General features: G+C 46.0%; 1 long non-coding RNA gene across 1 annotated transcript; it reads right to left on the bottom strand.

Moving 5' to 3' along the window:
* Positions 1-2,049: 2,049 nt before the first annotated feature.
* On the bottom strand, positions 2,050-18,664 carry LOC149918334 (uncharacterized). The gene is made up of 4 exons (XR_016466549.1): positions 18,458-18,664; positions 18,156-18,262; positions 5,725-5,814; positions 2,050-2,733 (listed from the first exon to the last, which is right to left on the bottom strand). It is a non-coding gene; the product is annotated as an uncharacterized LOC149918334 (long non-coding RNA).
* Between the last annotated feature and the right edge of the window lie 1,719 nt (positions 18,665-20,383).

The raw sequence follows: 20,383 nt of genomic DNA, 5'->3' as shown, positions 1-20,383 counted from the left end.
CACACACAGATCTACCTGCAAGTGAGCTTCCAGAAGTCGTAATCAATTCTACTAAAATACATTTGCTTGACATCATCAGCCTCTCCTCTTATCCAACCCAAATGTCTTTCTCCTGACTTAGAAACATGCCTATTTTTGTGGTCTTTCTCCTAATTTAGATAGAAACACGTCTTTTTTCCTGCAGAGGACTCAGGGAGCAAATTCTTCTCTTCATGGTACCCTTTTACATACTTAAAGTCTCCCAGCAAATCTCTGCAGTCCTCTCTCCTCTAGACTAAACAATCCCAACTCCTTCAATCCTTCCTTGGAGGTTATGTTTTCTGGACCTCTGACCATTCTACTGCTCTCCTTTGGACCTTCTCCAGTTGGCCTCCATCTATCTCAACATGCCTCGTACCGGACACGCGGGCTCCAGTTGAAGCCTTCTGGGACTTCCCAGATCAGAGATCTCAGTTCAGCCCATTGGAGAGGAAAGCTTAAGTTACTAAGTCTGGATATGCTTCCAACTCCACATTTCCCCCGTGCTTAGGATGGCTCTGTTTTTCCCACCAGGGACCATATCCGAAATGCAAATATCTGAAATGTTAAATGCTTGAAAACTCATCCTGGTCACCAAAGAAAGATGAAGTAGAAACTTTGCCTGACTCCACATCCCCAGAGCATGGAACATCCTGTGACTGTGCAGACCCATGCTGTGGTACAGAACACATTGAGTAGGAAAGAAGGGAATTCTGTTGTACCCAACTACCTCTCTTGATCACAAATGTCCTAACACTAGTCCATTTCTTGCTGCCCTGAACGATGGAAAAAGTTAAAACAAAGCTAAATTAAATCAACATAACTAAAAACTTGTTTCCAGTTCACTTAATCGTTAACAAGAACTGTCAGAGAAACTCATTCCAAAAAAAAAGCAACCCATCTATTAAGGATGACAAAATGGCTCCAATTGACAATAATTGATGATTAACCACATTACAGCAATCTAGTTCCATCCTCCGCTGCATCAACAAACTATGCACAAAGAGATGAAATATGATATTTCTGTAGTTCTTACTGTTTCATTCATTTAAACAGGAGAAGAATTACACTCACATACAGAACCTTTTTTTTTCTTTTGTTTTGCCTTGGCAGAGCATTGGCATTACTTCTTAGTCACATTTATTATTAGAACAAAGTAAACAACTTGCTGCAAACAAGAGTTGTATTTGTTTTGCGTTTCTCTCTCCTCTTACAAATTAGCAGGTCGTGAAATGCACTCATTTGTTTTATTTGTAACTAATAGCTTCTAAATCCTTGGCTGGTTTTAGCACTTCATTGTCGCAGCTGTACATCCGTGCCCTCCCAGCACTATTCTGATATCTCTGGAGTGAGGCACGCTGAAAATGGAATAGGCCAGGGATAAGCAAATGTGGGTTTTTTTCCTCACTGAAAAAGCTGTATTAGTTGCATGTATCACACCATATATTTTCACTAGAAAAGCACCAGCCCACTGGTCGTTGATTGCATAGGTTTGAAAGTTACTCTTTGTAAACTACATCCGTGGCATGAGGTACTAATGAGCCAACTCCTTGTCCCAAGCATAGATAAAGCTCTGAATGCCCATACCTGCAATGAGACCTCACTGCCCAGAGGCAACATCCAAGCTATCTTAAGGAGCACGGTCAATGTTTTCTGACTCAGAAAAGACCCTCCTTTCCATAGGGTTGACTACCCTATGTTGGTGCAGCCCATCATCCTCCAACCAACCTGCTCATGGCACACTTTCCCTGACGTAGGGTCAAAGCATCACTGTTGCGCTTCCATCCTCACATTTCTCTTGAGTTCACCACTTAATCCCAAGGCATTTGCTGAGGCAAACACAAGACTTTCGTTTCCAGCTTGGGTGATGCACGGAGCTCAATGATCAAAGCCTGTGGCTAGCTGGCAACAGGGCGTAGTCTAGCAAATGCTGCCCCATTAACAGCTCAACCAAAACCTAACCGATCTTTCTGGATAAAAAGAAGGGGCAGGGAGGGGATCTTGGACTTACGAATTGTGACTTACCTGAAACTCCCCAGACTGTGAGTCATGAGAGTCCTGAAGGAGAATAATGCATTTCCCAACATTTGGAGAAAGGAATGAGAAAATCGTGCCAATATTTTAACAGAAGTGATTTCACTCGAGTAGCCGTACACAGGCTAGCTCAACATTAATCCTCGCTCCTTCAGTCAATGGAGACATGTAGGCACATCCAAAGAGCAATCATCCTACTGTAAGACAGATGTCTATGGTAGATTAGATGATTCAACTGCTGGAGGGCTGATCTCTCTCCCTTGACTGCAGAACCAAGCTTGGCAGCTGGTTTGGATCAGACAGCAAACTATTATTTGGTTAAATTTAGGTGAGGTGACAACACTCCACCTTGCAAAGTAATTACATTTGCAACAAATGTCAGTCAATGTTTTTCATGGGAAATAGGCCTGATTTCATTTTCTGACAAAACTATGAGTTCAGTTCATCAAAGAGTCTCTTACAGGCATAATACAAACTTTCATGTGGTGCATGACTGAACATTGCACAACCTTCTGTTTGAAAAGCTTCTGCTACACTACAAAAACGAAGCATACATACAACAGATCAGGAGCTGGCTGGCTTGTAGAAGCTGGAAGGTATTTTTCTCAGTGAGAAAGTATCACCAGCAGTTGTCAGGATCTGTTGGCTTGCCCAGAGGTAGTCAACATTGTCGTCAGTTTTCTGAAAGTAAATATATTACTTTCAGCTGACGTATGCTGTTTAGGTCACAGAAGCTGTCATAGCAATAAGTAACAATAAAGGCAGGGCACTCAGGTCCTTCAGGACTGTGTGATCGCATGCTTCAGTTCAAACACATTGTAGGTAGCAAAATGCCACGTCACATGCAGAGGAAAAGGGATATCCATCATACCCATAGAGCTGGGACCTAAAGACAGTGATTTCTTTTTATTTTATTTTTTGACAGGGAATTCCATGGGCTAGAACGTTTCCCAAAAAGTGCTGGTGAACGGGAGCAAGGAAGAAGTCTGTAGAAACCATAGATGTGAAATATCATGCTCAGTCTGCAACACACGTTATAGAAAAGATGTCAAAAAACTGGAGAGAGCTAAGGCAAGAGCCACAGAATTATCTGAGAGCAAGAGAAAGACGTTAAGATGGAAAACCATGAAAATTCAATATAATTTTAAAAGATTAAGGCGTTAAGAGTGGCATGCATCCCTCTGGCATTTAGGAACCTAAAAGGTGAGGGGCAGCACAGACTGGACACTTGGCTTCCTTAAAAACCCATGAAGAGTTGAGGCCATTTCCAAAAGTCGATTCTCCTTTGGATGAGAAAGATTGCTCTGTGGAAGGGCCAGTTTATAAAAGGGATCTGTTAACCCACACCTATCTTGTGCCATCCTTTTGGTGTCTTTGACAATCACTTGAATGCCCTACCAGCCATCAGTCAGAAATACTCCTCCCTCATAGGCAAAAAGATTTCATGTATCTACTCAATACTTCATGAAATGGTTCTCTCTTCTGCAACACCCTCCAAGAGACCATCAACCACCGCTAATACAATTTCCCTTTGCTTATGGAGACTTCCCAAGCTGTACAAGGATTTGTTGGCAGACAACCTGTAGACAAAGCTCTCCACTAAAGGATCGACCTTTTTCTCCCCAGGAGGAATAAGGAACTATTTTCTTTTTCATCCTTTATCCTACAAGCACTTCTGCATTATCTCCATTAACCAGGAAGATCCTTGACCCAGAAAGATCCAAATTCATCTGAATCTGGGCAAAACTGCCAGACAATGAGAGGCGCTGGTTGGCCTTGGCAAGGGCAGGCTTTAAGTGGTGATCTCCAGTAACAGAGACCACATAATCCACCTCCAAGTCCAAACCAGAGTACTGTGGTTGAGCTGAGCAAGAACTCAGCAAAATAAATAGAGCGCTGTGGAAGCTCTGCCATGGGAAAGCTCTACAGCTAACACATGTGCACATACATACAGCTGTTGGAACAAGGGACCTGCATCTCATGTGATGGTTGGGTGAAATGGTCTTTTGCAACCTTAATGATTCCATGATCTCAGGAGGAACATGGAGGGAGCTAAACCAATAGCTTCACTTCCCCCTTTTGTATTTCTTCCTTTGCCAAGCTGAGACAACGCAGTGCTTTTCAGAATGGAGCAAAAAGGGGAGGGAGAGCAGGAGGTTCTCCCACCCACCATGTGGTATTGATAGGTTGGTAGTAAAAAGCCCCTCACTGCCAAGGAACACCAGAAATAACAGTGTCAAACATGTTTTTGTGAGCAATTAGGGTAAATATAAATACACACACACACACACTTGCTAAAGATGAGAAACATTAAAATATATATATATATATATATATTGGCCTCCTGCTTCTCATCCACTCTTCCCTAGGCCAGTATTAGAAACAGATTGAAGTAGCCTGAGAAAAAGCATTCACGTGTCCTAATTCTCTCATTAAACAGTAGGTGGTTCCTCTTGCCATGTGTTTGGTATCATGGGGCTTGCTTCTCCCCATCTCTTTTGATGTGTCATCGTTCCCCATCCACCATGAGAGAATTTCCCAGTGCACTTCACACTTGCACGGTCCCTCCCACTCCCTCCCTGCCCTCCTTTCAGTTGTTCATTGGTGTCCAAATCAAACTCCAAGGGGAAATGAAAGAAAATCAGTGTGATTTTAGCAACTACAAGCCGTCATGAGAAAAGTACTAAGCGCCATGCTGTCAACACGACCGTTTTTTGGCCCACCTCTACCAATGGTTGCAACAAAACCAAGCAGATGATTTCTGGCGCGCAAAGAGAAAACAACCTTCCTAATTTCTGCATGCAAAATGCTCTCCTTCTTCTCAACAGCTCAAACCACAGAAATCTGCAGGCATCCCTCAGAGCTTTATGTGGTGTGCAGACTACACAGATCCTGTGCTGACCTCCCTGGGGCTCAACAAGTGCATTATGGAGAGCAGGAAAATCACAAATGTCAGAGAATCAACCAGAGATGGCTTCTCCTCTGTATCTAGCTCAGGGTCAGGACTCTGATGCAGGGCCATAGATGCATGTCTGCTTTGCTCCCAGATAATTCAAAGCTACATGGGATACAAGCCAACTTTCTCGCTTGCATTGGTAGGGTGCTTGTGATCTCTGAGAGAGCTAGATTTGTCCTCATCACCCTTGGTGAGATAGGCAGCAACACATCCTGACCAAAATTCAAAAGCCATCCCAGCCTTCCTCCAATATCCTTCTGAGCCCATTAGCTGTTTGGGGGAGGTGGACCAGATGATCTCTGCAGGTCCCTTCCATCCCATTCTACAATTCTGTGTTTAGAGAAAGGTAAGGCCATGTCTTTTGCTTTCACGTCCCTCTCCAAGCTAACGGCAGTGGAACAGAGCTGGGAGGTGTTGGTATTTCCAGAGGGCAATTAGCCCACGGATGAGGCCATTCTCTTCTCAGCCACTCCCCAGCTACGTGCCTGCCCCACTATGCTGTGCTCCCATTGCCGAGCACGTCGGCCAGCCTGCACACTCCCCAGAGCTAACCTGGCACATAAAGGGGACGCCAAATCCCCATGGAGCTCATTTAAGAGTGAGCAAGTCCATTTTTTGCAGCGTGATTTGGGAAATTGTTCTTGAATGAATGGCTCCTCTTCCACTTCTGGCCAAGACTGTGGTTTTCCAGGGAGCAGGGAGGAGGGGACACATACCTTCAGAGCTGTCTCTACGGATGGGAATTCATCATGGTTTATTTTCTCAAGGCTCATGGCTTGTCACAAATCCTTTTAAAGTCATGAAGCCTGGAAGGGGAGGGAGAAACGAGAATGTGTTATTTTTGTTCAGATAGGAACAGTTCATAAGTCATTCTGATCCCGTTATGTGAGCGACTGTAAAGCCATTGCACCCCAGACTTTTTCACTTGGGGAGAAGCAGAGGGAGCAAGACATCCCCTCCTGTTCCAGATATCCCCCAAGTCCTCCTTTCTGACTCCTACCCACATACCCTCATGCAGCATTCTGGAAAAGCAGAGCAGATCTAGCTTTTGTTGTTGGTTTTTTTTTAGCCAAAATGCAAAATGAATCTTTCACTCTGCCATTGGCATTAGCAATAGTGCTACAGCATCCCACGAGCTCCACGTTGCGACTCGCACCCAAGAGAGGTAGGCTGGAGTACCCTATGTATTTTGCTCCTGTTTGCAGTGTGCTGACCTGGCTGCACAGACAGAGCCCTGGGTTTCCTCTGCTTTGCTATGTCATCGCTCAGGACTTCCAGCCCTGAGCACACAAAGAAATGATAAAAAGTTTGTAACCTCCCACACTGGGGGAAGTAGGGATGCTAGGAGAGCAACCAAAGCCCTGCCTCCCAAGAGGGCAAATGCAATAAGAACCATAACAGATCCCCACGGCTGGGAATCCTCTCACCTCCCTCCAGATGTCAGAGAGGAAAGGGTTAGAATGGGAGAGGTACTCCCAAGGTGTGACACACTCCGAGGTGTTGAGCAGAGGGGCTGCTCTTGCTTTAAGCATTTGCCTTGCAGACAGCAGCCACAGTGTCAAGTCTTACAACACCTTCCCCATGTCAAACCTTGGGGACTCACTCTTGGAAAGGGGCCCCTCCTGCAAGGATGCATGCAGGTCCAGGCTCAGGCTGCCCCATCAGCTGACATCCCATGGTGTGCAGTATAGCACCCGTGGTGTGCAAGACACCATTCATGATGTGCAATATAGCACTGTCTCTTCATGCAATGTTACTTAGCATTATGGTTCCTGAGAGGATAGTCTTCCATAACAGCACTCATAAATCATGATTCAATTGAAGACTGCTCCCTTGATGTATCCTGTAGCTTATTGAGTTCACCAGAGCAACATCCATTGACCCTGCAGACCCTGAAAACAGAGACTTAACACAGCCTCTCTCCTCCCTCAGCAGAGCAATGGCTGGGGCAACTTCCTCCTCACCCACAGCAGCACCTGCCTGATGTCAAGCATGCAGTCGCTGGAGCTGGTAGCACTCCAAATATTCACCTGCACAAATGTTCTTCCACGACCAAAAAGTTATGGCTTTGCACCCGAGCCTTTCCCTTCCTGCAGTAAATCAAGGTGTAAAAAACTCAGGTTAGGTCAGGAGGAACAGTGTGCAGATGGAAAAGCCATTTGACCCCTTAGAGCATGCAAAACTGGGCGCCTGGAAGACGTTTGATGAGTTTTCTAAAGAAATAGAACAGAAATAGTAGAGAAGATGAGAAACAATGAGGGGAAAAGAAAGAAAATCCCACAAACCAGCATTTACAGACTCGGAAATGTTTCTTTCCCCTTTGATTTTCTCTAAGGTTTATGCATGAATGTAAATAGGAAAGCCTATGGGCAATGTATCTTCATAGCTCTATGCCACATAAAGAAGATAATGTAAATGGGAAGAGTATGAGATAGCAAAAAAGAAAATATAGGGTTTGATACCATGTTCATAAGACTACAAAAAACTGCATATATTCAATCAGCTTGGCCTCCTACAAAAGCCAGGCAAGAGACTCTCATCCAGGAATTTCTACTTTGGCCATAACTTCTAGAAGATTTGCAGTACGCCCCTACTGAAGTCTCCCCAACTGTTTTAGAGACTTGAGGCAGCAATGGACCCATCATGACCTTAAGATAATCTCATCAGCCATTCAACAGACAGCAGCTCCTTAAGAGAAAGCACAGAAGACATGACTTATATGAACCCTAATGAGCGCACTGGCAGGAAAGCTGAATGAGAGGTAGAAGTCCTGGCCCCAGTTCTTCCTTTATTTTTCTCAAACCGTGGCACTCAGCCTGAGGCAAAGCCTTCTGAACTCAACAGGAGTCTGTCCACAGCCAACGTAGCCCCATTCATCCCACCTCCCATCCCCTACCACCCAGAGCTCGCTAATTCCCCGTGCCAGCACTTCCCATTGCTCTGGGAAAAGCTCCTCGCAGGGCCCACTTAGCTCTTGAAGGTTGATTCCCGTTTTTTTAACGGGCCAAAACCGCGGGATGCCAACTAATTGCTTCGTGAATGACCCCAGTGTTAGGGGGGCTCCGCCACCATGGCTGGGAGGCCCTGCCACACGTTCGTGGTGCCTCGCACTTCCTGACATCTGGTTCCAATTGGAGTTCCCTTGACTGCCGTGAGAGCTCAAAATGACCTCTTCTTACCTGGGCAAAGGTACCAGGCGAGTCACAGGGTTCTCACCTCCCCTCCACCTCATACCAGGTCTGCCTTCCATGCCAGACCTACTGCAGATCCCAAGGAAGCCAACGGGACCCCAGGATGGCACAGAGCAGGGAGGGCAGAGATACAGATGAGATGTTAGCCTTCTCACTGAGAAGGGTGCTGCCCAGAGAAGTGTGGGTGCCCCATTTCTAAAGGTGTCCAAGGCTCCTGGGCAGACTGGTCCAGTGCCACACTTAGTGATTGGCAATCCTACCTGCATCAATGGGGTTGGAATTGGATGATCTTTGAGGTCTCTTCCAACCCAAGCCATTCTATGATGGTTCATCCTTAGGGACACTCACAGCTCTATTGGGTGCTCAGAGCCCTGTCCTGCCTGATTTTGAGTGCCACCTGGTCCCACTCCCCTGTTCATTTAGAGATCCCTTCCAACTCAAACCATTCTATAACAATTCTACAATCCAGTGTTTCAGCTGCCACGAGAGTCTCCATGTCCCACCCCTCCTTGCTGTAAGCTTCACCTTCTCTTATAGATAGAATTTTTTAAACCTGAGGGCTCCTTCTTTGCTTCCCACCTGTGGCATCTCACTGTGGTTCTCAGATGCTCAGCTTCACAAGATCTGCGTGAGTTAAAGCTGAACTCTGACATCCCTTACTCAGAAGGGGCCAAGAACAGAGATTGCAAAGTCTCAAAGGTCACCATGAGACATGGCAGTGGTGCACCTGGGTGGTGTGGAGGAGTAGATCTTTTCCACCACCAGCTTAATTTTCAAATTTCCAATACAGTCAGGGACTGGAGATTCATGATCCTTGAGGTCCTTTCCAACCCGGGCCATTCTGTGATTCTGTGACAACCATGCATCCTTCATCCCATGAACTCCAAATGTTAAGCCATGGTCCAAAACCCAACTTTTCCCCGCTGTTCTTAGTCTGTGAGTCATCACCATCCTGATTCTGCTCCTTCTAATCCAGTTGCTCCTTCGTGAAGCTGAGACTCCAGTCCTGCACATTGCTACGTGGAAAGCTCCATCTTTCATTGAGCAGAGCTTTGATGCTCAGACACAAAAAGCTTTACCCTTAGATAAATTCATCCCATGCAACCTCAGTAACACTGATCCTGGAAAGTGGAGCCCCCGAGCCTACAAAGCAGGATGCAAAATCCTCACCCTGCAGGAGACCAAAGCGGCGTTCAGCATCCAGGAACTGAGCAAGATTATGTTCTCATTACACAGAGCAGTGGAGTCTGGCAGTCAGAGCAAGGTGCCATCAATCAGGGCTCCTGAGCTCTGTGTGCAACCACAAATTAACCCGCTATCATGTTACTCAGCTGCTGTTTTGCAACAGTTATGGAGTGTCAGGCTGAGTACCTGCTCCAGCAAACAGCATTAGAGCTAGGGTTGCTCCTGGAAAACTCTGCAGTGATCCCGACTCCCTCTTTCCTTTAATTTGTATTTTCTGTTCACAGAAAAGTGCCTTTACCACCTCATTCTCACTTCTGCCACTGACTGTCTGGGCAGCCTTGGCAAAATTGCACAGCCCAGCTTCATTTTTCCATCTGGGCACTTGGGATGACTACAAAGCCCCACTTTCCTAACAAGGTGTTTCAAAATTCCCAGGTAAAAAGCACTGCACAACCACCAAACTGCACGATTTCTGTGTGTTTTGAGATTAATTAGATGCCAAATACAAATCCTGCCCAGAAACTAAAAAATGAAGTGTTGCAAAACTGGGGTGGTTTCAAGTTCTTCCTTCTTTTTGCCTCCTATTTTTTTTTTTTTTTGTTTGGGCTCCCTCAGTGCACGCACAGCCCAGTCTGCCTAGGGAGTTCTGTCTGAAGCTCCTCTGGATCCCATCAGATCACATCTCCCCAAGCCAGCACTGGTAAAATACATATCCATGCACAACCCATCCACAGTCACCACGTGCTGCTACTTTGGGTCACAGACAGCCTTACAGACATCCTCACCCCAGCACAGGTTGGGGTCTGATTGATGGCCAGCTACTCCATATCAGCCCAGTTTCCAGCTCTGAGTCCAGGGCCAGAAGGGAACACAGTGCAAAGCATGAGGACCTGCAAGCAGGCTGCAACCTTGATTTACCCGATAGAGAAATGAGCAGAGGGGAAGAACTGGAAAACTTCAGGGCTGGCTGTGGTGCAGAAGTGCAGCCCGTGCATGCCAAAGCAACTTCCTGGAGCAACTTTCTGCACTGCCTCTGCACGTAGGCTGCTGCAGGAGTGTCTGCCAAGTGGCTGCAGTGCTGGCCAGGTGACTCACAGCACTGCATCCCACACTGATCTGCCAGCCAAAGCCATCGCCAATGCCATCACCCTGCTGCCCAGTGTGGCTGCCAGCCCGGCTGCCCTTTGGCACAGCTGGCAGTGATGCTTCTGCAGTGGAGCGTGGATATTTTGGGGTACGGAGGCAGGGGGAATAAGGTGGCAAGGAGACCAAAGTTGCTTCTGGAAGGATGCAGAAGGGCTACATTGCTCAGGAGAGCAGTGGACAAGGGATGGTTGCCTGCAGAGGGCAGCAAGGGAGCATGGCCAAGCACTGTGCTTGTGTCCAACTCTGGACCCCAGCACTGATGGCTCTTGGATGGCTAAAAACAGGATTAGGACACAGGCACACTTCTATCTCATCCAGCAGCCTCCAAAAATGTCATCGAGGAGAGTATTGTGAAAAACACCTTCCCAGTTTGTGGATTCTGGAGACAGCATCCCCCTAAAACACTGAGCACAGCTGGGACGTGTCTCCCAACAGCAAACCTGGGCTGTGTGCAGGTGAGATGTGCCAGAAGCTCTTTGCTGCAAATCCACCACAGGACAACAGCTTGGCATTGACACAGTGTCACATATGTAGACTCCACCACCTCCCTAGGCAGCCTGATCCAGTGCTTGACCATAACAAGAAACAGGCAAGGGGGCTACAAACAGCCAAGTCCCTTCTGAATGGGGACAAGGAGATAGGAAAATATAAGCTGGACTGAAGAACTGAAGCAAAGCATCTCTGGTCCCCAGAAATGCCACCTGGCTGGTTGCATCGTCTCCCTTGGACCCACTCAGGGAGTCAATGAGGAATCACCAATACCTCTAGCATCCAAGATGACCATGGAAGGCACAAGAAAGAAGAGAATAGACTCTTTAGCAGGACTGTGGTGACAGAACAAGCTCAAAGAGGGAAAACTTAGCTTGGATATAAGAAAGACATCTTCCTGGTGTGGGTGGTGATGTACTGGAACAGGTTGTCCAGAGATATGCTTGATGCCCCATCCCTGGAGACTTCCAAGGGCTGATCTAGGCTGGATCAGGCCCTTAAGCAAACGCCTCCCTTTTGAACCACAACATGTAGCAAAGCTACTGGGCTTGTGACTGTGTCGTTTAGGAGAGGAGCATCATTTATGCAACAAAACAAGCAAAATGAAAGCTACACAACCACAGTGCTGCTTGGGGTTTCCCAACTTCTGCAGCAACGCCAATTTTAAAAAGGCATTTTAACCTGCCTTTGAGAGAAAGGATGGAAGGGAACAGGGGGAAGGACGGAAGAGAACAAAGACAAAATTCTGAGAATATTCGGGCACTAAAAATGAGACCAGTGTGTTGCCAAATGAGTTTGTGTTCTTCATATGCTTTGGGATCTACAAGAGAGGACAAAAGCAGATGATATTTACAATAGCTCATAATATATAGGGAAAAAAACGGTTTCAAACTAAAAGAAAGGAGATTTCAATTGGATCTAAGAAAAAAAAAAAGTGCTTTATAATAAGGTGGTACAGCACTGGCACAGGTTGCCTAGAGATGTGGTATGTGCCCCATCCCTGGAGACACCCAAGATCAGGATGTATGGGCATCTGACTGAGCTGTGAGCATCCCTGTTCACTGCAGGAGAGTTGGAAGGGACCTTGAAAGGCCATCTAGACCAACTCAAACCATCCTATAATGTCCATTAAAGGCACAGGACAAGTCTCCAATGCATCATCACCTCTCTGACATACACAGAAAGAGGCTGCATTCAGGTTCTTCCCTTCAATTTTCACTATCCTGGTAGAGATTACTGATGGATAGATGCCCTTCACTACTGCAGATATTTTGCTTCACTACTTGCATTAACACCTGAGGACGAGCCATTCCCATAACCAGAGATCCATAAAAACATACATAGCCCACACATCCTTCTCTTTCCAACTACATCGCTCAGCCAACCCTGGGATATTTTCCCAGCTCACTGGTAGCACCCAGAGAGTAAATAAACCACAAACTGCAGAGTTGAGAGCACTCCTCAGAGAGGCACAGCAGGGACGGGCAGTACTTCCGAATTGGACAGCTTGGAGAACCCAGCTGATATTTTGGGGCTGTGGAAACACCACCGCACGCTGGTTTGTTTGGGTGTCTGCCTCGAGGGCTGACCACGTCTGATGTCTGCTTTCCCCTCTTTTAATAGAGCAACTACCTGACCCTACGGAATTGTCCACCGAGCCACCAGCCCAACCACAGGGCTCTTCTGTACATCACGGCTGTCCCCAATTGCCTGCACTTTTTCCTCTCTTCCAATTGGACGTGGTGACCCAGCAGAGTCTCTCCAGATACAAGAATGAGATAAAAGCCCAACTGTTCTATTACTGGTTCAGTAATAGAATTTTAATTTATGCTGCCCCCCCAAAAAAGTGTGTGCCCTATCTCTGGAGATGTCCTTGGCCATGAATGGGGCACTGGGCAGCCTGATCTGCCCTAAGTGGCAGAGGTTGGTGCTGGATGGGTTTTAAAGTTCCATCCAACCCAAACCATTCTGTGATATTGTAATCCTTTCCAACCACAACAGGGACCTGAGGGCCAAAGAGGCATTGCTACCCAATGCCTCTACCAACCTCCCATCTACCCACCAACCAACCTCCCATCATAAGGTTGTGAGAGAAAAAGGGGAACAAAATCCGCAGAGACTTCTGAATGAAGATGTTTCTAAAGACTATGGGCTCTCCTCAGTGATTTCTCCACCACTGAGGCAGATAAGGAAAACCTGGGCATTTTTTACATGCCATATTTTTAAAAAGAGGGTGCACACATAAATGACTGTGGGAAAACACAAAGGAGTGATTTGAAGGCTGAATTCAGATGCTTTGCAGAAAGAATCCATCAGCTCAGTAATTTCAGCTTAGCTTAAAACAAAAAAAAAAAACAACAAAAAAAACCCAAAAAAACCCTGAGAGCTGATTTGGTTATGTCACCTAAACCTCTTCAGGAGGAAGAAACTCTGGGTCCTAAGGGCCATAATGAATAGTGAGGGCAATCACACAGACAAACCACCAAGGGAAGTGGTGAATTCATGCTGCCTGATTTCCTGGAAGACATTCTGAATTCACATGGCAAGATGCAACTCGCAGGTAGAAGATAGATATGTAAGGACTGTACTGAGCAGATGAGACAGGAATGATGTAATGACCTTTCTTGGTCATAAACTTGATGAATTGGGAAACCTGTAGAAGTTGGCAGAGACATTCCTCCAGTCCATTCCCACACATTCTTGGTTTAATAAAACCATCTTGCTAATTTTCTGTGCCAGCAGTTCTTTCAGGGGCAGACAATGCCCAAATGGTGAAGAAAATCCTCTAACATATTCCAGTCACCCCAAAAATCAGTGTGACATCTCAAGTGAGATCCAATAAGCCCAACTGAGATTCAAAATTATTCCTCTTTCTACAAAGAAAAGAAACCAGAGCAAAGCAAATGATGATGAGACACATCAGCATCATCTTGGCCAATGTATCCAAAACAAACATTTCTACTATTATGGGTAAAACGGCGATTGTTTCAGACACTTGCAGCTTGGAAGATGGGCTTCTCACTCCATATAAATTAGTTTGGATCTTCTCTCTGGTTGGTTTGGCATCACGAGCATCGGAGGATTTGCATTGCTGTGGAAGCCATTGAAGACAAAGGGGATTTTTGGAGGGGGGAGGATACAAAGCAAGAAGGTGGCAGTTGCCTGCAACTTTCAGACCAAAACTGTGCTAGAATCAGTTAGATTTACTGACTGCAACTGAGATATGAGTGCAACAACACCACGGAAAGGTGTCATCCATAAAGCGAGCAGTGAATCATCAGTGCTTGACCCAGGAACTAACTTCAATGCTACTTTCCATCTTTTTGCTCATCAGCTCACCAAATTATTTGCTCTTACCTCAATCTTACTCTAAGAAAAAAAAAGAAAAAAAAAATGTTTTTAGAGACTTGCTTCACTTGGGTTGAAATTCCCATGACTTCTAGCTTGTATACAATGCTCTGAAATCCTTATCACCACATCAGAAATGTTAGAAAAGACCTCTAAGATCCTCTAGTCCAACAGACAACCTTTAACAAGGCATGACTTCTTTCTTGCCTATTGCCCAGGGATGATTCCCATCGAGCAACAAGACCAGATGGATCTTGAAGATGAATTTATGGTACCCCATGAAGAAAGGAAGTTAATATCGGCTCCCAGTAATCCTGGACTAACTCTTGAGACCACATTGCTTTCCCTTCTGCTGTGCTGCCTATCTCCAGAAGTGCTGATGAAAACTAACTGCAAGTCCTTCTGCATCAGCTTGAAACATACTGCTCTGATATTGTGTACATTTTAACCAGAAATGTACGCGATGAAAACAAACACAGATTCTGAATGGATTCACATAAATAAAAAGCTCATGGAGCAGCCTTAGAAGAGGCTTAAAAATACTTTCCCATCCTTCCCAATTTTTTTTTTTTTTTAAGCTTGAAAGTAGAAACAAACCCCATTTTGTGTTTCACTTGTGGGTTCAGGATCACAACATCTGAATCTCATTCCATCGACTTGGAGAGTCAGTTGTCACCAGAAAGGGATGTTAACACACTTAACGCAAGACATGAGAAGGCTTGATCCAAACTTCTGCCAAGATGTCACCACTTGTGGTGGCTTTGCCTCCTCTAGGACACGCTCCATCCCCTTCAAATGAGTCCATGAAGGAGGGGGGAACTGCTGGGACATTCCACGGGACAGGGAATTCATTTTCTGAGCAAACTGATTGAGTTCATTTATTTGGTCCAGATTTGCCCACCAGGCCCCTCCACAGTTCCACTGAGTGCATCCACCCAGCAATTAGCATCCAGCAGAGGAAATGTTCTGCTTTATTAATAGATGCAATAATGTCCGTCTTAATGAGACTCCTGTAAAAGCAATTCTAGTACTCAAGGGATTCTGGTTTTAAATAAACTTCTTTAGAAGAAGCTGGCAGGCTCAGACTAGCCAGGGACAGGGTCGCTGCTGCCATAGTGTTCCATTTTTTCCTGTATTTTGGTTGGATTTCAGAGGAACTCGGTGTACACAATCTGTGAGAGACGTGTTGGACTCTGCTTCTCAGCATTTCCACTTTTTTTTTTTTTTTTTGAAGATGACAACGACTATGACCACATCCTGAAGTTGAGTTTTCTTGGCTTTACACATCTCCATGCTCAATCCCAAAACTGGATGGGAGACCAGGATGCCACAACACCCAACTTGGAGGATGAGGCCAGGCTTTGCAATTTGGTGGTCTGGAGCTCAGCCTTTGAAGTCATCCAGCAGCACTGCTGGTCATTACCTTAGAATCATAGAATCAATGAGATGGGAAAAGACCACTAAGTTCTTTTCCACCATGCCCACTGAGCCTTCTTGGCCATCACTACTCCCTCACCTTGCTATCCTGTATCCATCGTTCCCTAAAAGTCCACAACGCCAAGAAACCTTTGAAAGGGCTCCAGTAAAAAAAAAGAAATCCAACTGAAGGAGCCAACAGATGGAGAGCATCTTCATTGGAGACCACAAAGTAACTCTGGTATTCCAGGAGGCCAAGACCACCCTATCCAACACATAGCCTCAACCAGAGGGTAGCCAGAAAAAAAAAAGTTCCATCATAGAACCATAAAGGTTTGAAAAGGCTTTTAAAATCATCTAGTCCAACCATCAAGCCACCATCAGTCCACACCTGATCTGTTTCTTTCAGCCTTTCTTTTGGACAGTGTTGGATATATATGTCAAGATGGAATGCTATAGTTGCTCTTACATTTCAGGAGCACCCAAAAAGAACATCTGTGGCTGCTTGGGTTTGCTCAGTGCAACCGACCACCACCATCACACAAAAGCACATCCAAAAAAACAACATTTCCCTACAGCACAAAATGAATCCGTGTAGTCATAATTAGACAAATATTGTTAAAGGAAAAGCTATACGTGAACGTAGACTAAACACAGCCCTTATGCCAGATAAAACTGTGTTCATTACACTGAAAGAGGAACTGTTCATGCCATAACAAATGGTCAAACATGATACTTCAGAACAAATATACATATGTACTCCATCTATATTTATAATGCTGAAAAAGCATATAAAAGCCCGATCCAGCTTCCAACGCAGTCACAAGAAAGACAAGCACTGACTTTACTGAGTGTTGGAGGAGGACATGAAATAGAAACATGACCTGGAGGACGCAGGTAAGGTCAGCTGGATGCTGGTCTTGAACCATTAAAAAGAAATATTCTTAGTGTGAGTGAACTGACTGTTCAAGCTGTTTCCTGAAACATTTGGGTGTTTTTTTTTTTGCAGTCCATACTCCTCAGCATTAATAAGACATTCAGGAGCACGTTCAACCTTAATTTAATTTCATAGGCTCATAGAATCATTAAAGTTGGAAAAAGACCACTAAGATATTTAGAGGTGTTCAAGACCAGATTGAATGGGGCCCTGGGCGACCTGGTCTAGTACTAAATGGGGAGGTTGATGGCCTTGCATATGGCAGGGGGGTTGGAGATTCATGATCCTTGAGGTCCCTTCCAACCCAGGCCATTCTGTGATAGTTGGAACAGGCTGCCCAGGGAGGCTGTAGTTGCCCCATCCTTGGAGGTGTTCAAGGCCAGGTTGGATGGGCAGCCTGGGCTGGTATTAAATATGGAGGTTGGTGGCCAGGGGGATTGGAACTTGATGATTCTTGGGGCCCCTTCCAACCCAAGCCATTCTATGAAGATAATCTAGTCCAACCATCAACTCATTCCCCCACACCCACTGACCCGAGTCCCTTGTATCAACTTTCCAAAGTCACAATTGGGTAACTGAGAAAATTCTACCCTTCAGAGGGAAATTGAAAGACAGCACCTTCAGCAGATCTGGAGCAGTGACCCAGAGTTTTGCATCTCTGACCTGTAGGTAACCTACAGGAAAACAGGCTCACAGATATTGGAAATCTGAGGCAACCTCACTTCTTCCCTTCCCCGCTCTCATATTTTTTCTGCACAAACTTTTATTGTTTGTGTTTTATCAGAACAAAATTGCACATCAGCAGATTAATCAGCAGGCAGGAAGGTGCTGTAAATCAGAATTTGAGCACAGTCACCTGTTGTAGAGCAAAGCTTTCATTACCAGCTGGGATAAATTGAAAATCTCACCCATGTAAGAGAGGAGGGAGACCTTCAGAAAGAAATATTTGCCAGAAAGCAGATTGCTGTTCATTCACTTTACACCCTCTTTGCTGTCACAGTCAATCATTTTAAAATGCGAAGATTGGGCATTTATAGGACAGCAAGGCTATCCAGACACTATCATTTCCAATTGCAACATTTGGGGGGAGGTAGCAGAATTTACATTGGGGTTCTCAGCCTGTTTCTACTGGGATGCTGGCAGGGGGATGATGCACACAGCATATCAACCTTTCTGTTTCACCACAAGACTGCTGTCTGAAGCCTTCAACGCCTAGAGAGAAGCCAAATGAACCCCAAGACATTGCCTTAAGAAGTTTAAATGTCAGCAAAGATCGTAACTGTGAGCATCTACAATTACCTGTGAGACAGATGCCAAGGAGCCACCCAAACCACCTGGATACCCATTGCTTCCACATATCACTCCCAGTAATGAAAATTGTTGAAGATTTATTCTAGTTACACACCAAGACTTTATATTGCCATTTTTGACTCACCGTCCCCTTGCAAGGATCCAGCCTGCTCCTCACTCCCAGGTTGAAGCCAAGGGGAGCATCCTGCCTCCAGCATCCCGGGGTACATTGCAAGAAGTGCTTCTCTGAGGCTGTGATAAGATGCAAAAGAGGGGAAAAAATAAAAGGGAAGAAAAAAAAAACAAAAGAGAGGAGGGGAAAGGAAGGGGGGAAAAAAAAAAAAAAGAGGGGAGGAGGGAAGGAGAAAAAGGAGGAGGGGATCATAAAGATCATATACGTTATATATCATAAAGAACATATGTATATACATATGTCCCTTCACACACCTTTTCTATGCTCAAACACAGGCCTTAAAAGAGAACTTGATGAGAGCTCAGCTGAAGTTAAAGGACAGTGAGGAAGGAGAGATTGGCTCCTGGAGCAGAATGGGAGAAGCAGGAGCACAGCTGAGCCACGTCAGTCCCTTCCTGAAGCCATAAAGACAACAAATGCAAAATGCTAATCATAATAAAGAAACGAATGAATAAACAGAAGCTAAGGGGAATTGGGGAAGAAATCCCCGAGAGAAAAGGCTGGAAGGAAATGACCTCCCCTGCTATTAAATAGGTGACAGGTGGGTGTTGTAACTGCATGGTGGGGTTGGAAGGGAACGGTGGTGACACATTGCCCCCCCCTCCGCTCGGGGTAGGGGGCAGGAGGAGGTCAGGATGAACACAAACAGAGCCATTGGCTGAAGCAAAAAGGGCACAGGATGGAGCTACATTTTCCAGCCAGCTGCATGGGATTTCATTAACTCCTCCTAGTCTCGCCTTTTGAGAAGAAGACGACCCATCCAGAAGCTAATTGCTTTCATCATCACTTAACAACTCGTTAAGAGCTCCCAACCTACCCATCTCCACCCTGGCACAGGTGCAGCTCTCACTCCCAGCACGAGCTGGAGGTTTCACACCATCAGCAGAGCACTTGGTGCCACCACCCAACAATTGCTAAAACTTGTTGAGTCCAGGACATGCTAGCTTTGCTGAGGAGCTGATTCCTGGAGCAGACAATGGAATCTTTTAGAGCTCTCATCAAGTCTAGCCATCAGTCTATCCCCACCGTGCCTGCTAAATCATTAAGGTTGGAAAAGACCTCTAATATCCCCAAGCCCAACCCATCCCACCGTGCCCACTGACCACATCCCTCTGTACAACATCTCCATGGTTCTGGAACACCCCCAGGCATGGTGACCCCACCACTCTCTGTGCAGGCCTGTGCTTCAGTATCCAGAATCTCAGAACGGCCAGGGTTGGAAGGGACCCCAAGGATCATGAATCTCCAACCCCCCTGACACATGCAGGGCCACCAATCATCCCACCTAATGCTAGACCAGGCTGCCCAGGGCCCCATCCAATCTGGCCTTGAACACCTCCAGGGATGGGGCATCCACAGCCTCTCTGAGCAGCTGTTCCAGCACCTCACCACTCTCTCTGTAAAGAATTTCCCCCTGACGTCCAACCTAAATCTCCCTTCCCTCAACTTCCAACCATTTCCCCTTGTCCTGCTGTCACTCACCCTTTCAAAGAGTTGATTCCCCTCCTGTTTGTAGGCTCCCTTTAGGTACTGAAAGGCTGCAATGATTCACCCCGCAGCCTTCTTTTCTCCAGGCTGAACAAGCCCAGCTCCCTCAGCCTGTCCTCATAGGGGAGGTGCTCCAGCCCCCTGATCATCTCTATGGCCCTCCTCTGGACCCTCTCCAACAGCTCCCTGTCTTTCTTGTACTGGGGGCTCCAGACCTGGATGCAGTATTCCAGACTGGGCCTCACAAGAGCAACCTGAATAGATCCAAATAGAATCATGCAATCATTCAAGTTGGAAAAGACCACAAAGATCATCATGGAATCGTAAGAATCATTAAGGTTGGAAAAGACATCCGAGGTCATCCAGTCCAACTGTCCACCTGCCACCAGTATTTCCCTGCTAAGCCATGTCCCTTAGTATAACATCTACGTGTTTCTTGACCACGTCAAGTCCAACCATCAACCCATTGCCCACTAAACCATGTCACTCAGTGCCACAAATAGGGTCCTCTCCCGCTTGGTTTTGCCCAGCCTGTGTCTCTCATTGGGGAAGAGCAGAAGCTTTGGGCAGAAATTGGGTTTCCCAGAGCTCATCAAACCTTCAGGACTGCAGAGCAGGAGCACCTGGGTTCCCTGACTGAGTCCTGTTGGGCTCTGAGCATCTCCAGGTATGGAGATTTAACATCTCTGGGC

The sequence above is a fragment of the Phasianus colchicus genome, chromosome 4 (assembly GCF_987193195.1).
Source record: "Phasianus colchicus chromosome 4, bPhaCol1.hap1.1, whole genome shotgun sequence".
NCBI lineage: Eukaryota > Metazoa > Chordata > Aves > Galliformes > Phasianidae > Phasianus > Phasianus colchicus.
The sequence above is the reverse complement of the archived record's forward strand: the minus strand, read 5'-3'. Positions and strand labels throughout refer to the sequence as shown.